The sequence below is a fragment of the Marmota flaviventris genome, chromosome 13 (assembly GCF_047511675.1).
Source record: "Marmota flaviventris isolate mMarFla1 chromosome 13, mMarFla1.hap1, whole genome shotgun sequence".
NCBI classification, from domain to species: domain Eukaryota; kingdom Metazoa; phylum Chordata; class Mammalia; order Rodentia; family Sciuridae; genus Marmota; species Marmota flaviventris.
Genome location: NC_092510.1, coordinates 71512021 through 71520132, shown reverse-complemented (window position 1 = coordinate 71520132; position 8112 = coordinate 71512021). Strand labels below are relative to the sequence as shown.

At 45.4% G+C, this 8112-nt stretch overlaps 1 pseudogene; it reads left to right on the top strand.

Moving 5' to 3' along the window:
- Positions 1-4139, top strand: LOC114089115 (large ribosomal subunit protein eL29 pseudogene; annotated as a pseudogene).
- The last annotated feature ends 3973 nt before the right edge of the window (positions 4140-8112 follow it).

The following is an 8112-nucleotide window of genomic DNA, read 5'->3' as shown; positions in this document are numbered from 1 at the left end:
ATGGCCAAGTCCAAGAATCACACCACACATAACCAGTCCCGAAAATGGCACAGAAATGGCATCAAGAAACCCCGATCACAAAGATATTTATCTCTTAAGGGGGTAGACCCTAAGTTCCTGAGAAATATGCATTTTGCCAAGAAGCACAATAAGAAGGGCCTGAAAAAAATGCAGGCAAACATCGCCAAGGCCATGAGTGCACGTGCCGAGGCTACCAAGGCTCCTGCAAAGCCTAAGGAAGTTAAGCCCAAGATGCCAAAGGGTGCCAGCCACAAGCTTGATCACCTTGCTAGCCCATCCCAAGCACGGGAAGCGTGCTCGTGCCCACATGGCCAGGGATCCCAGGCTCAGCCAGCCAAAGGCCAAAGCCCAAGGCAAGACCCAGGCTGCAACTCCAGCTCAAGTATCAGCTCCGGCTCCGGCTCTGGCTCCAGCTCTGTTCCCAAAGGTGTCCAGGCCCCCAAGGGTGCCCAGGTCCCTGCAAATAAGGACAGAAGGACTGGTGTGACCCCTGAGCCCCTGTCTATGGGAACTGGTGTCCTCCTGTGCTGTTTGTACAAATAAATCCAGAGGCAGGATCTTAAAAAAAAAAAAAAAAAAAAGGACTTCTATTTGCAAATGACTTGTGGGTTTAAGTGAACATCATTGTCTTAACACGGGTACTTGAATATCATACATGTAAAACATGAATTCTTTGAGCTTATTAATAGAAAACCATATTACTCGAAAAATATTGTGTTAGTTTTCTGTTGCTGTAATGAAATATCTGAGAAAATCAGCTTACAAGAGGAAAGATGTCTTTTGATTCAGCTTCTGAAGTTTCAGATCCCTGGTAGGCTGGCTCCAAGGCAGAAATATCGTGGTGGAAGGGTGTGGTGGCAGAAGGCCACTAGGATTAAGACACAGTTCCCCAGGACCAATTCCCTTCAAGTAGGTCTCCCCTGCTGCAGTCTCCACCACCTCCCAACAGTCCAGCTAGGAACCCATCCATGGATTAAGCCATTGATGAAATCAGAGGCCTTGTGATCCATCACTTCCCAAAGCTTCAACATTACTGAACTGGGGACTAAGTCTTCAATGAGCCTTTGGGGGATATTTCAGATTCAAACTATAACAAATAGATACCTGAGAAAGTATATGATGTTTTGCTATTTAGAAATAACAAGGTTTTTTAAAAAAATATTTTCAATAAAACTGTATAATCACATTCATGTAAGTTATATTCTTAATAAAAGAACTAAAATTATCCCATAGTAAGCAAAAAAAAAGCACCACTAACATAGATGATGACTCAAAAAAACTTGGAGTATAATACCTTATTAGTGCATAAATGCATGATTGTTATATGACTTTATAGTTTTCAGCCATTCACTAAATAGATGGATTAAAGGAATACTTAGGACATGTGGGCCTAAGGGTACCAAATTAGTAACCTGCCTGTTTCGCACATGTTGGGGGTTAGGGACATTGCTTGGTGCCTCTTTTAATCCCTTGACAAAGATTTTGGGAATATTAAAAATGATTAAGGGCAGAACTCAAAAAGGCCACAAGATGTCGCTTTCTGACAACCTCTTGTTGTAGCTAATATGGTAGAAGAAAAGGAACAGAGAAGGGTATTGATCATATTTTGATACAATAAACGAAAATGCACCCATTGGGATACAGAGCAATTGATGCATCTGGGCCCACAGTGGTTCCTTTCTAAAGTCTTCAAACTTAAAACATAGATCTTTTTTTTTTTCTTTTTTCCTTTTGCCCCTGGAGCAACCCCTCCGAGTGTATTGGTATTAGTGCAGATGTGGGAAACAAACCAAATATTTTCCATTATTTCCTTTTGGTTTTCACAAACATTCAACAGAGTAATTCTGATGTCCTGAGCAGGTCTTATGTGATCCCTATTTTACAAACGAGGAAATCAAGGCACAGGAAAATGAAAATTCTAGCAGCCAAGTTTCTGAGGTTTGTACAGCCTGCTCCTCTCTCTCCCCCATGGCTCATAGCAGAGATGGTTGGGGGCAGGATTTGACTATTTTTGCTTTTTGGAAATTAACTTAAAATATTTTGTACTAAACGTTCTGGGATGGACTCATATTTATACTATGAAACAAGACTTCTCAGAAATTTTGTGGTTGCTCTAAGCCACTTTGAGTACCTCAGGGAATTCTCTGCTACAAGGGGTGTGGCTGAGCTGAGACTGTGACAAAGCACAGAATCCCCGAAGCCTATACAACAGCAACGGATTTTCTCACAGTTCTGGAGGCTGGAGATCCAAGGTCAAGGGGTCAGCAGGGCAGTGTCAGTTCTGGGCTGTCTTCTCTCTGTGGCTTTGCTTGGTCTTGCCTTTGTGTTAGCCTGTGCCCCAATCCTCCTTATAAGGACAACGATCACGCTGGACGAGGAGGGCCCACTCTAATAACCTTAGTTTTACCTTAACTACCTCTTTAAATGCACGAATATACTTGGTTATATTCTGAGGTCCTGCGGGTTAGGACTTCAACATGTGAATTTCAGAGGGAGAGGACACAATCCAGCCCACAACAGGGTAGAAAAGTTGAGAAGCCTGCATTATCCCTTCCAACTCTTTGCCATGAGAACAACAGTGTTCTAGTCTGTGTCCTCCACCTACAACACCAGACTTGAATGTTATTCACTTCTCTAAGAAAGCTCTCAATTAATCTGCTTTTGTTATGTGACTCCTTGGTTTTTTTAGCTTCATTTTGTTTTCAGCCAGGATCCAACCTGGGGCCTTGTGCATGCTAGGTAACTGCCTGACCACTGAGCCACACTCCCGACCCCTGATTGTGGAGCTTTTGCTTTTCATTTTGTTTATTGATTTATTTGGTACTGGGGATTGAAGCACTGAACCACTGAGTTACATCCTCAGCCCTTTTGTATTTTTTGAGACAGGGTCTCATTAAGTTGCTGAGGCGGGCTTTGAACTTGTGATCCTCCTGCCTCGGCCTTCAGTTGCTGGGATTACAGGCATGAGTCACCATGCCTGGCTCTTTTGCCTTTTAATGTTTTTGCCTAAGTACATCAATAGCCATCACTACTGATGCCTCAGAAAACTTATTAATCCTACAAATTTGAATTTCTAAATGAGTAAATATCAGTTTCTATAACCCACTGAAGCAAAAGCCTTCCAGAGTTTCTTATTCTTACAAAAGTCAAAAAGGTCCTGAAGGCCCAAAACTGATGACCCTTGGGGGTGATGTCCTGGCAAGACTGACCCATTTCTTGCTCTGACCTCACCACAGGGAACTTCACACACTGGCAAACTAAGAGGCTGGCTGAAAGTACAGGAAGCTCTTGGTGGTGACCTATCAGATTCCCAGATAGAGCAGTAGGTGGTTGGTGGTTGTGGTCTTTTGATTTTTTTTTTTTTAAATCTGGATTTTTGTTGCTTTGTCTTTTGGTTTTGTCTTGTTTTTCTAGCATCCTTAGTTGGTGTTCCTACTTAGGATGTGTGGTAACAGGAGTTAGGGATGGTTCAGTGCTACAGGGGCCTAGTTGGAATTGGGTTTGTGTTCCACGGAGTTGAAGAATGAACACTACAAACACCAAAGTAAACAAGCGAGCAGGAATTTTACTTAAAAAGGTGAAAGACAGAACTCTTGAATGCAGGGCACCTGAGAGTGGTAAAAGTGCCATTTCAGTCTTACAATGTTCCTTCTTTTAAAGGCACCTAAAGAGAAGTTGATAAACTCCTCTTGACTGGCTCTTGGTATCTCAGTTGTCCCAGATTACACAGCCACGCTGTGACATGGAAACCAGAACTGCTTTATAACATGTTGGGGCATGTTAAAATGGCTGTTCTCGTGCTTGCCCTCTTGATGACCTTTACTGACCCTTCCCTACTCTCGACTGCCTATCCTTTTCTATCTCCTTCATGGACCATTATCAGGTTCTGAGGAACGTTGGACAGGGTGGCTTTGCCCAGGTGAAAGTAACCCGCCATCTCCTCAACTGGGACAGAGATGGTCGTGAAAGTTCTACCAAAGGTAGAACAGAACATCCCCATCTTATCTGAACCGGATAGGCTGACGGCTGTGGAGCATCAAAACATGATCCAGCTCCTTCAGGTCATTAAGACCATCAAAAATATCTATGTCATCATGGAATATGCAGTTGGGGGATAGCTATGGCCCCACATCCCAAGAAGAGGAGGCTTAGAGACTGTTCAGGCAGATCCCAAATGCCATGCACTACTGCCACAAGAAGGGTATTGTGCTCCTTGACCTGAAGGTGGGAAACATCCTGGTGGATGCCAGAGGCAACATCAAACTCATCGACTTCAGCCCAAGCACCAGATTCATGACCAGGTGTAAGTTAAACAAGTTCTGGGGCACCCTCTTAAATACTTTAACTCTGAAGTCATCTAGAGGAAAAAACATGAGGGCTCCCCTGTGGACATCCGGAACCTGGGTGTCCTTCTATATTTGATGGTCACAGGGAGACACCCATTTCCATAGACCACCGCTAAGCAGCTGAAGGAGCTGATCATGCATGAAAGGTAAAATATCCCCTGTACACCAAATAATGATGTTGGACCCCACACAGAGGTCCACAGTAGAGCAGATCCTGGGGCATCCACGGCTGAGCCAGAGTGAGGACTATTGGCCCAGTTGTTCTAGTGAGCCACTCTCCCAACACCTAGACCTCACAATTGTGACAATAGGTCACATGAGCAAATCGAAAATACGATGACGCAATGGCCATGTACCTGATACTCCAATACCAGAAAAGCCAGCAGCAGGCCACAAGTTCCAGGTGAAACACGTGCCTTGGGGGGTTGCACAGGTCCCATGCTCAGGCCCTACGGATCCTTCCAATCTCCCTGTCTGCCCAAAGAGCAGTGCCAGTGAGCCCACCCTTCCCACCTTCCCTTGAGAACAGCAACTGCCTGAGGAGACCAAGCAGTCAGGGCAGAAGGGCGGTGGGAAAGCCAGCATGCCTGCCATTCGCCTTCACTTCCTGCATGCGAATAGCCTCCCAGTATGACTCTGTGCCCCCCATACCCAACGCCTTGAGGATCCTCAGTAGGTGGGTCACAGGACACAGCAGCAATTTCTCCCAAGGTACCTCCACAGGGCAATTCCATGACAACAGCAAGGGTTGGAAAAGAGTGACCAGGAGGATCACCTCCTGCATTGAACAACTGTTACATGACAAGCTTCTGCAGGCTGGCATTCAGAAAAAAAGTGGCTCTCATGGAAGGAGGGCAGAAACGTGCTAGATTGAGAAACAGAGTGGCTCCAATGAAAATAAAGAGCTGAGACAGACAAAACCAGTGGACAGCCAGAAGCCCCTGGGCCCTGTGGATCCTGACGTCATGGTGGAGGCACTGATCAGGCATGGACTCAAACAGCTGCAGAAGTGAAGTGGACAAACTGGCTCAGGCTTCTCCCCACAGGCTCCACTCTGCCGGCACCTGCAAGAGACATCAGGGACTTTTTTCCCTGGGATACTTCCCCCTGCCTGGCTCCTCTCTGTCCTTTCCCTGTTTCTGGGATCAGACGGATGGTTCTTAATAAATTTCTGTTTCTCACAAACTGTATAATAGAATTGATGTTCCAAAGATCATTTTTAAAAACGCAAATTAAAAAAGAAAAGAAAGGGGCAGGTCTTATAGCAAGGACAGGAGCCCAGCTACCATCCTCTCCAAGGCCTGGCCCACTGTGCTCACTCTCATGCTCAGTATAGACTGAGACTCACTCCCCTGAGCCAGTGTAGATGGAACTCACTTGCCTTGATTCTTTGTAAATGGAGACTTGCTCCCCTTGAGCCAGTGTAGACTTGATTTACTTCGAGCTAGTTGCTTTCTGGATTTCAGTGTCTGGAGAGGGTGGCTGGCAGCTGGGCTGCTGCAGCTGCTGCTCCTGCCAGATGCTTCTCCCACCCTTCTAAGGTCATCTGCCATCTCCACCAGGGCAAGGCAATCGGTGGTACCCCTGGAGAAAAAATTTCTGATCGTATTTTTGTTTTCCAGGACTCTGCTGCATTTTATTGTGGGGAGGGACTCAGCAGGTTCGCCGCGGGAAGCGACAGGGCTGGAAGGGTCTGAAGGTGGAAGGGCGGGATGGACGGGGTAGGAGGCCGTGGGTAGGAGGGAGCGACAGGGGGCCTGCCTGCGGGGCAGGGGTTCCAGGGGCAGGTGCTGGGGGGTCGCGCGGGCCTGGGCGGCAGGCCCTCGGAGTCGGGGCTGGGACGAGGGTGGGGATGGACGCCGAGGTCACCGAGCCCGGCCCTGGGGGCGGCGCTCAGGGGCGGGGCTGGGGACGGGGGCGGACCCCGCCACCGCTGGTCCACCCGGCCCACCCGGCTGCCACACCTGGCTCGCTGCCTTAGCCCGCTGGCTCCGCCGGCCTCTCCGGGACCGCGCCACACCCACCTCCGGCCCCGCTGCTCTCCTGGTCCGGCCGCGGCCGCGGCTAACGGACCCTGGGCCCGCGGTGTTTGAAACGGCGGCCTCGCGGCTCGCGGCCCCGGGCTCGCTCCCTGTGCCGCGAGCTGGGCCGTTTTTGTCGTTGTTGTTTGGTTTTGTTTTTTTGTACTAGAAATTGAACTCTCAGGGGCAGTTATTTTTTAGAGACAGGGACTCACTAACTTGCTTAGGGCCTCTCTTAGTTTCTGAGGCTGGCTTTGAACTTGTGATCCTCCTGCCTCAGCCGCCTGAGCGGGGATTACAGGTGTTCAACTTTGGAGCAACTTAAGTACCGGGAACAGATGTGTATTTACAGTGTATATTTTGTAGACTTAAACAATTTTATAGACTTTAACAATTTATAGACTTTAACAATTACATATTTTAATTATGGAAAACACAGAAAAGCAAAAAGATCATAACAACTCAGAGAAAACTATCAACAATCTGTTATCTTTTCAATCTTATTTTTATGTACATATGACACGTATTTCTTTCCTTACCAAATAGTAATTGTTCTCTGGAAATAGTTCTGTGGCCTACATTTTAACCTAATATTTTCCATATTACCCAATATCCTTTATGCAAAAAATGTCTTTAATCACTTATTTGATGAACTTCTGGGGTTTGGACATTTATATTGCTTCCAATTTTCCTATGTAGTAAATAATGCTATGATGAGCATATTTGTAAGCATGTATGATTGTTTTTCTTATAACACATTCTTACAGTGGAATTCTTAAATCATAGAACATGCAAACTCCTGAAGTTTCTGCTCTCATTGCTCAGGTATCTTGAATGTGCCCTGCTTCAGTTTACAGCACTCTGCCCAGCAAAGACTCAAGTAGCTATTGTCTCCCATTCAAGGGACAGAGATTTGACTGACAAACAAAAGATCTGGCCACTTTAAGAAGTAAAAAGTAGCAGAGAGGTATAAAAGTGTTTAGTTCTTTACACATTTATTGGCCATTTATCTCCTATCTTTGATGAATGGTTTATTGCTTTGATGATGATTTCCATCCTTTTTTCTTACTTTTTTTTTTGTACTGGGGATTGAACTCAGAGACAGTCAACCACTGAGCCACACCCCCAGCCCTAGTTTGTATTTTATTTAGAGACAGGGTCTTACTGAGTTGCTAAGCGCCTCACCATTGCTGAGGCTGGCTTTGAACTTGAGATCCTCCTGTCTCAGCCTCCCGAGCTGCTGGGACTACAGGTGGGTGCCACCGTCCTTGGCTCTTACTGACTTTTATGTGCTGTTTATAAATATTAAACCTATAACCTATTTGATGTAAATGTATTTTAAATACTTTTCCCACATTACATTTGTCTTTTTATATGATTCCCGGTTTTTTTCTGCATACACATTTGAAATGTTGCTGTGATCAGCCCTGCAAGCTTGAGTTTTCTCTTTTTTGTCCTTGATGCAGCTCTTAGGAAGGCCTTTCTTCTCTCTAAGAGTATATAAACAGTTGGTTGTCTTTATTTTACTTGTGTCTTTTTTTTCATTTAAAAAATATTTTATGGTAAAATATACATAACATGAAATTTACCATTTTAGTGCACAATTCTGTGGTATTAGGTACATTTACAATGTTGTGCAACTATCACCACTATCCAGTTCTAGAACTTTTTTATAATTTGAAACAGAAACTCCATACCCATTAGAATGGATAAAGAAAATGTGA